The following is a 9,734-nucleotide window of genomic DNA, read 5'->3' as shown; positions in this document are numbered from 1 at the left end:
TCATGAACAGCCCCTTCTTGTCCCTGGGGGCAGAAGGGAGGGATAAGACAAGCCTGGGGCAGCCCAGCCCCACTGGGGGCCTCAGGGGCTGTGTCCACCATGGCTTGGACTCTCCTCCTCATGCTCCTCTCTCACTGCACAGGTAGGGACAGACCTGGGGCAGCTCCCAGGCTGCTTCAGCCCTGTGGCTCACAACCCCTGCAAGTTCATTCTGGGGCCATGCCCCATGATCCCTGTGTTTCTGTGTTTGCAGGTTCCCTCCCCCAGCTTGTGCTGACTCAGCCACCCACCCTCTATGTATCTCTGGAAACAATGGCCAGACACCATCAACCTGAACAGTGGTGTCAGTGTTGGTGGATACTGTTACCAGCAGAAGCCAGGGAGCACTCCCCATACCTCCTCTGCTGCTACACAGGCTCAGACAAGCACCAGGGCTCCCAGGTCCCCAGCCACTTCTTGGATCCAAAGATGCCTCAGCCAATGCAGGCCTTTTGCTCATCCCTGGGCTGCAGCCTGAGGAGAATGTTGAGTATTACTGTCTGATCTGGCACAGCAGTGCTGTTCACAGTGACAAGGCAGGTGGGGAAGTGGGACAACACCACAGGTCCAACAGGGGGGCCTATGGCTCTTGCATTGTTTATGTGAATCTACATTTACTCTTATAAAAAATTCACCATTCAGAAATTATCTACCAGATTGTCACTAAATAATTTGAATACTTAAGAAAAGTCTTCAAACCACACAGAATCTGAGAGGAATTTGCTGCTAGTCTCTATGTGGCCTTGACTTTCTGTGGAATCCAGAAAGCAGCCTATGAGGACAATTCATGTCCGCTCAGTGAGGTGGAGCCACCTTCCTGACTCAAAGATGCCAAGGCAGCCCCAGGGGCAATACTCTGCCACCCCCACAGGCCCACAGCACATACCCCAGCAGTGGGCCCTGGCCTAAGCCATGGAATTCTTCAAAATGCAAAACTGAAAATTTTAATTCAGTTCCACTGATGAGGTTGGGAGGCAAAATAAGATAAAACTGTACCTGTGGGGGCTGGAAGTGGTGGATTTTTCATTCACTAGCTGAAAGGATCAAATGGAACCCAGGGGCTGTAACAGGTTATGCCTCAATTTGAGATGCATGTTTTGCCAATTAGTAAAGCTTATAGGGTACAAATGCTCACACCTCTTTAAATTCCAAATTACTCAGTGCACCCCTTATCAAACACTAGGAAGCATGTTATTTGGTAAAATTTAAGGTTGAAATATATAAAGAGGAGAAATAAGGTTTCCTTTTTTGATGAAAGTATTTCTAACTATAGAAGTCCCTGTGGAAAAGTTTAACAGCTCAATCACCATAATGGCAACCCTCTGTTCAATTAAATGAAGATGGTTTTGAAACAGCAGGAGGCTGTTCACATCAAATTCACCACCCCCTTGGTTTTGAACAAAGAAGAGAGATGCAGATCCCACTGCATGAAATTAGTCTTCTAAAATGCTCAGGGTCTCAATTGCTCCCTGCTGCCATTTGCACTACAGGTCGCATTGGCCCTGGGGCTGGGAGCTGGAGAATGAAACTCACTATGTCCCTGGGATGTGTCCTTCCCCTCAGAACTCTGTTGTCCCTGCTTGATGCCATCTGTCCCAGACCTGTCCCCTGTCCTCCCCTGCATGAAGGATGTGTGGGTCAGGGCCTGACAATTCCACTTCCCTTTACTAAAATTATCAATATCTGCCCAAATCCAATAGACATAAAGCACCTGTCCTCAGGGTGGTAACCAAGGCCCATCCCCTGGTCCCTCTCTCCAGCCCCTTGTGGGGCCCTCCACTCTGCTCCCCCCTCCCACCACTCCTCCACTCTTCCCCAGGTATTGTGCACTGTTCTTTTTACTCCTCCAGGAGCAGCACCTGCTGAGCCCAGCTCCAGCCCTGCCTGTCCCTTCTCCCCTGGGAGGTCCTCCCGACCCCTCTACAAGGCTGAGATTCACTTTCCCCTTCTAGGCTGCCCCACATAGGAAATATGCCCAGCACCACAATCTTCTCTTACAGTGCTGTCCCCTCTCATGTGAACATTGGGCTTCATGTCTGACCCCTCTGCCAGGGCAGGGAAAAGCACTCGCCTTGTCACATTCAAGATGAGCATTGGTGTCACCTGTGGTAGAGCCAGGTGGTATTGGTGACTGTGTGACTTGATACTAAGAATGGATTAAACCCTACATTTAGTCCTTTGGGACCCAGGCTAAATGAAAGTTCTCCCTAAACACCATAAAGAGAGAGGCCTGGAGGTCAGAGCATGTCCTAGAATATCTATGGAAAGCTCTGAGGATGAGGCTGACTATTACTGTCACATCTGGCACAGGAGTGCTGCTCACAGTGACAGGGGCAGATGGGCAAGTGGGACAAAAACCCACCTGCTCAGGCTCCCAGACTATGACTCATTCCTATTATCAAAATAATTCTCATACACATGGTTTTTACCTGGAAGAAGCTTCTGGCTCATAAGAGTTCTTGTACCAATTTCTAAATTTCCCATTCATTTTTTAAGCCTCAGAAAAATAAAAAGACAAGAAAAGTCAACTACATAATGCTGAGCAAAATAAGCCAGGCACAAAAAGAGAAATATTATATGCTACCACTAATGTGAACACTGAAAAAGTAAATAAATGGTTTATAATGTAGAATGTAGGGGAACTAGCAATAGAGAGCAATTAATGAAGGGGGAATGATAACCCAATAGTACAGATAAGCTATCATGGGTAATTTAACATTCTGAGAATGCCCAGAATGACTACGTTCTGTTAATTCTGGTGTGTATGTCAGGAACAAGTTCACAAAATGTTATATTAGGTTATTTCTGGGGCTAGAGTAGGAACATGTAGGAAGTAAAGTAGTTATTTTAAGTTAGTTGTCTTTTTCTTACTCCTTTGTTATGGTTTGTTTGAAATGTTTTTTTATTGAATGTTTTTAAAATATTTTTGGTATAGTTAATTTAAAAAAAAAGAGTTAATTTAAAAGAAAAGTCAACTAAGGATGTCACCAAAACTAATCCAGGTGACCCATATGGGATAAAATCAGAGAATGTGGAGCTGCATATTTTCCCTTAACAGAAAGCATGTCTCCCTTTCCTGGCCTTCTTTATTGGGTCCAGAGGAACTGAAGACATCCCAGCAAATGGATGATCCTTCAACAGCAAGGATGCCTCTTGTTGGAGTTCAGAGCACAGTCCTGCCCTCCCTCCCCATCCCCTGTGCTAGGGTGGGCTGGGGTGCCCTGTGTTCCCACATCGAGGCACTAAGGTGTGAAGAGTTGAGTGAGGATGCAGGCCTGGGCGAAAGTCCAGGCACAGAGTTGTCCTTCCTGTTCTGCTGTGACCGGCACCTTCAGGTGTAATGTCAGGGAGAGGGGGTGAGGCAGAAGGGGGATTGGGAGTCTGAGGCCAGCCACCTCTTCATGAGGATTGAAAGGGTGAAAGTGTTGGAAGCTCCACTTTTGCTGGGAAAACACTGCTGCAGGAAAGTGGGTTCCAGTCATGTGACTTTTCTACAGCTGGTAACACTCAGGAACTATAAGAACTCCTAAAGGTGGTTTTTCATGAGTGCAAAAAAAAATGGACTTGACTCTTCCTCTCCTCTTGTATCAAATTGAAACTTCTCAACACAAAGAAATTGAAAGTGAAAGGATGGAAAAAATATTTCATGCAAGCAACAGCCAAAAGAAAGCAGGAGTAGCAATATTAATCTCAGATAAAATAGACTTTAAATGCAAGGATGTTATGAGAGACAAAGAAGGCTACTACATACTAATAAAAAGGGCCATTCAACAAGAAGGAATAACAACCATAAATATTTATGCACCCAATCGAGGTGCCATGAAATACAAGAGACAAACACTGCCAAAACTAAAGAAAGCAATTGATGTTTCCACAATAATTGTGGGAGACTTCAACATCACTCTCTCCTATAGACAGATAAACAGACAGAAGAAATAACAATCATAAATGTTTATGTACCCAATCAAGGTGCCACAAAATACATGAGACAAACACTGGCAAAACTAAAGGAAGCAATAACTGTAGGAGATTTCAACACATCACTCTCTCCTCTAGATATATCAATCAGACAGAAGACCAATAAGGAAATTGAAAACCTAAACATCTGATAAATTAATTTAACAGACATATATAGGATATTACATCCCAAATCACCAGGATACACATTCTTCTCTAGTGCTCATGGAACTTTCTCCAGAATAGATCATATGCAGTGACATAAACAAGCCTCAATAATTAAAAAAAAACTGAAATTATTCAAAGCACATTCTCTGACCACAATGGAATACAATTAGAAGTCAATAACCATCAGAGACTTAGAAAATTCACAAATACCTGGAGGTTAAAAAAAAACACTCCAAAACAATCAGAAGGTTAAAGAAGAAATAGCAAGAGAAATTGCTAAATATATAGAGATGAATGAACATGAGAACCCAACATATCAAAACCTATGGGACACAGCAAAAGTGGTACTGAGGGGGAAACTTATAGAACTAAATGCATACATCAAAAAGGAAGAAAGAGCTAAAATCAAAGAACTAATGGAGCAAATGAAGAAGCTAGAAAATGAACAGCAAACCAATTCTAAAGCAAGTAGAAGAAAAGAAATATCAAGGATGAAAGCAGAAATAAATGACATAGAGAACAAAAAAACAAGAGCATAAATAACACCAAAACTTGGTTCTTTAAGAGCAACAAGATTGACGAACCCCTAGCTAGACTGACAAAATTAAAGAGAGAAGACCCAAATAACAAAATGATGAATGAGATGTGACATTACTGTGGATCCTGAAGAAATTTAAAAAATATGTAAGAGGATACTATGAATAACTGAATGCCAACAAACTAGATAATGTAGAGGAGATGGACAATTTCCTGGAAACACATGAACAAGCCAGACTGAGCAGAGAAACAATAGAAGACCTCAACCAACCAATCACAGAAAAGAGATCCAATCAGTCAAAAAAAACTTCCCACAAGTAAATGCCCAGGTCCAGATGGCTTCACAGGGGAATTCTAGCAAACTTTCCAAAAAGAACTGACACCAATCTTATGTAAACTCTTTCAAAACATTGAAGAAAGTGGAATACTACCTAATATATTTCATGAAGCTAACATTACTCTAATACCCAAATGAGGTAAAGATGCTACAAGAAAGGAAACCTACAGGCCAATCTCCCTAATGAATATAGATGCAAAAATTCTCAATAAAATACTTGGAAATTGAATCCAAAGACACATTAATAAAATTATACACCATGACCAAGTGGGGTTCATACCAGGCATGCAAGGATTGTTCAACATAAGAAAATCAATCAACACATTAAAAAATCAAAAGGGAAAATCAAATGATCATCTCAATAGATGCTGAAAAAGCATTCAACAAAATCCAACATCCTTTCTTGATAAAAACACTTCAAAACATAGGAATTGAAGGAAACTTCCTCAATACGATAAAGAGCATATATGAAAAACCCATAGCCAGCATAGTACTAAATGGCAAGAGACTGAAAGCCTTCCCTCTAAGATCAGGAACAAGACAAGGATGCCCGCTGTCACCACTGTTATTCAACATTGTGCTGGAAGTGCTAGCCAGGGAAATCCGGCAAGACAAAGAAATAAAAGGCATCCAAATTGGAAAAGAAGAAGTAAAACTGTCATTATTTGCAGGTGATATGATCTTATATCTGGAAAACCCTGAGAAATCAATGACACAGCTACTACAGCTAATAAACAAATTTAACAAAGTAGCAGGATACAAGATTAATGTACATAAGTCAGTAATTTTCCTATACACTAGAAATCACCTAACTGAAGAGACACTCAAGAAAAAGATTCCATTTTAAATAGCAACTAAAAAAATCAGGTACCTAGGGTAAACTTAACCAAAGATGTAAAAGACCTATATAAAGAAAACTACATAATTTTATTAAAAGAAATAGAAAGGGACCTTAAAAGTTGGAAAAATATTCCTTGTTTATGGATAGAAAGGTTAAATATCATTAAAATGACAATTCTACCTGAACTCATCTACAGATTCAATGCAATCCTTATCAAAATTCCAACAACCTACTTCACAGACTTGGAAAAGCTAGTTATCAAATTTATTTGGAAAGGGAATATGCCTCAAATTGCTAAAAACATTTTAAAAAAGAAAACAAAGTGGGAGGACTTCCACTCCCTGACTTTGAAGCCTATTATAAAGCCACAGTAGTTGAAACAGCATGGTACTGACACAAAAATGGACATACTGATCAAAGGAAATGAATTGAGAATTCAGAGATAGACCCCTGGATCTATGGCCGACTGATCTTTGACAAGGCCCCCAAAGTCACTGAACTGAGACATAACATGTCTTTTCAACAAATGGGGCTGGGAGAGTTGGGTATCCACATCCAAAAAAATGAAGGAGAACTCCTACCTCACACTGTACACAAAAATTAACTCAAAATGGGTTAAAAACCTCAACATAAGAGACAGTACCATAAAACTCCTAGAAGATAATGTAGGGAAACATCTGCAAGACCTTGTATTAGGTGGTCACTTCCTAGACGTTACATCCAAAGCACAAGCAACAAAAGAAAACAGAGATAAATGGGAACTCCTCAAACTTAGAGGTGTCTGTACCTCAAAGGAATTGTCAAAAAGGTGAAGAGGCAGCCAACTCAATGGGAAAAATATTTGGAAACCATGTCTCTGACAAAACACTGATACCTTACATGTATAAAGAAGTCCTACAACTCAATGACAATAGCACAGACAGCCCAATTATAAAATGGGCAGAAGATATGAACAGACAATTTTTTGAAGAGGAAATACAAATGGCCAAAAACATGAAAGAATGTTCAGCCTCACTAGCTATTAGGGAGATGCAAATTAAGACCACAATGAGATACCATCTCACACCAATTAGAATGGCTGCCATTAAACAATCAGGTAACTACAAATGCTGGAGAGGATGTGGAGAAATTTGAACTCTTATTCATTGTTGGTGGTTCAGCCACTCTGGAAGACAGTCTGGCAGTTTCTTAGAAAACTAGATATAGAGTTTTCTTTCTATCCAGCAATCACATTTCTCGGTATATACCCAGAAGATCTGAAAGCAGTGACATGAAAAGATATTGCAGGCCAACATTCATAGCAGCAGTATTCACAACTGCCAAGACATGGAAACAACCCAAATGTCCTTCAACAGATGAGTAGATTAAAAAATGTTGTATATACACACAATGGAACACTATGCAGCAGTAAGAAAGAATGATGTCATGAAACATATGACAGCATGGATGAGCCTTGAAGACATAATGCTGAGTGAAATAAGCCAGGCACAAAAAGAGAAATATTATATGTTACCACTAATGTGAACACTGAAAAATGTAAAATAAATGGTTTATAATGTATAATGTAGGCAACCTAGCAATATATAACAAATAGTGAAGGGAGAGTGGTAACCTAATAAGAACAGATAAGTTATCATGGGTAAATTTAACATTCTGGGAATGCTCAGGAATGACTAAGATTTTTAATTTCTGGTGGGTATGGTAGGAACAAGTTCACAGAAATGTAGCTATCATGTTTTCTGTTTTTCTTATTCCTTTGCTGGGTTATAGTCTGTATATTTTCTTTTGATAGAGTAGGAACATTATGGAAGTAATGTCATTTAGGTTATTTGTTTTTCTCTTATTCCTTTGTTTTGGTTTTGTTTGAAAGGTTTTTTATTCTCTGTTATTTTTAATTTTTTGATAAAGTTAATTTTTAAAAAATGAAAAAATTATGCAGAGAACACCTGAGAAACTGGGAGGGAATGAAAAGGTGTTCGGCTTCCTCCCCTGGATGGTTACTGTTGTTCTCACAAACATTGAGGACTGATGGTTTGATGTGATGAACTCTCTATCATGGGACTTGACCTTAAGAAGCCTGTTACTGCAAAGGAGAGGCTTGGCCTACTTATAATTGTGCCTAAGTGTTTCCCCTGAATTCCTCTTTGTTGCTTAGATGTGGCCCTCTCTCTCTAGCTAAGCCAACTTGGCAGATGAAATCATTCTCCCTCTCCCCATGTGGGATCTGACACCCAGGGGTGTAAGTCTCCCTGGAAACATGGAATATGACTCCTGGGGAGGAATCTAGACCCAGCATCATGGGATGGAGAAAATCTTCTTGACCGAAAGAGGGATGTGAAATGAAATGAAATAATGTTTCAGTGGCTGAGAGATTCCAAATGGAGTCAAGAGGTCACTCTTGTGGGCACTCTTATACACAATATAGATAACTCTTTTTAGGTTTTAAAGAATTGGAATAGCTAGTAGTAAATACCTGAAACTATCAAACTACAACTCAGTAGCCTTGAAGCTTGAAAATGGTTGTAAAACAATGTAGCTTACAAGTGGTGACAATGTGATTGTGAAAGTCTTGTGGATCACACCCTCCTTTATCCAGCGTATGGATGGATGAGTAGAAAAACGGTGGCAAAAATTTAAAGGAGAAATAGTGTGGGGGGGACAATTTAGGTGTTTTTTTTTACTTTTATTTTTTTATTCTTATTTTTACTTTTTCTGGTACAAGGATAATGTTCAAAAAATAGATTGGGGTGATGAATGAACAGCCTTATGATGCTAATGTGAAAACTGATTGTACACTTTGGATGATTGTATGGTATATGTGAATGTATCTCAATAAAATTGAATAGGAAACTCACCAAAACAGCTATTTGTTCAATGAAACACACTCAGGCCAAGGCAGCCACCAGGGGGCACTGTGGGTCTTCCCAGCTCCTAGAAGGAGATGCAAATCATTCAAATGTAAGGGCCCCTGGAGTCCAGTTCACTGGCCCATGTAAAATGTTCCAGCACCTGTTTCCCCCCAGGGGACTAACCCAGAGCTCCCAGACACTGCAGGCCTCCCCCAGACAGTGGAGATGATTTCAAGGCTGAGGGCCCAGAATTGGGTGGTAAGGGGCTCACTGTGCAGATTGCAAGCACACAACCTTCCCCCCAGGGAGCTGAGGAGGAGATAAAAGAGCCCTCAGAGGGCCCATCCCCAGATGTGGGTCTAGAGGGTCCTGGGAGCATCTGCACAACCTGGACTCCCCTCCCCCTCCTCACTCACTGTACAGGTTCATGGAGGTTTCAGAGACCAGCCTTTGAATAGAAACCTCTGCTTTCTTTTCTGATGGTTCACAAGTGTCTTTTTCATTTCAGGAGCCAATTCTCAGGCTGTGGTGACTCAGGAGCCCTCACTGACCATGTTCCCACCTTGTTATTATTAAAACCCTATTGGTTCCAGAAGACTGGCCAGGCCCCCAGGACCCTGATTTATGACACAAGCAACAAACACCCATAGACCCTGGGCTCATTCTCAGTCTCCTTCCTCAGGGCAAAGCTGCCCTCACCCTGTCAGGGCCCAGCCTGAGGAGGAGGCCGAGCACCACTGCCGGCCGGTTTACAGTGGAGCTCAGCAGACACCCACATGGGGAAGCAAGACAGACACCTGCTCTGGGCTGAGCCTGGATGTAAATATGATCACGTGATCAGAACCACAGCTCTCAGGGCTGCTTAATTTTTGTTCATCTATAGAGAGAAAGATGAAGGGAAGGGTCTGAATTGACTCCTATCTCTTTTGAGCCATAAAGTTGAGAATATCCATCAATGATTTAGCATCACCTGGTCTAACAATGTCAGAATCCAACGATATTGAAA

At 41.3% G+C, this 9,734-nt stretch overlaps 1 long non-coding RNA gene across 1 annotated transcript; it reads right to left on the bottom strand.

Moving 5' to 3' along the window:
* Positions 1-395: 395 nt before the first annotated feature.
* LOC119524987 lies at positions 396-9,734 on the bottom strand. The gene is made up of 3 exons (XR_005214905.1): positions 9,699-9,734; positions 8,735-8,810; positions 396-513 (listed from the first exon to the last, which is right to left on the bottom strand). It is a non-coding gene; the product is annotated as an uncharacterized LOC119524987 (long non-coding RNA).

This window comes from Choloepus didactylus (genome assembly GCF_015220235.1).
Source record: "Choloepus didactylus isolate mChoDid1 chromosome 23 unlocalized genomic scaffold, mChoDid1.pri SUPER_23_unloc2, whole genome shotgun sequence".
Taxonomy (NCBI): domain Eukaryota; kingdom Metazoa; phylum Chordata; class Mammalia; order Pilosa; family Megalonychidae; genus Choloepus; species Choloepus didactylus.
The sequence above is the reverse complement of the archived record's forward strand: the minus strand, read 5'-3'. Positions and strand labels throughout refer to the sequence as shown.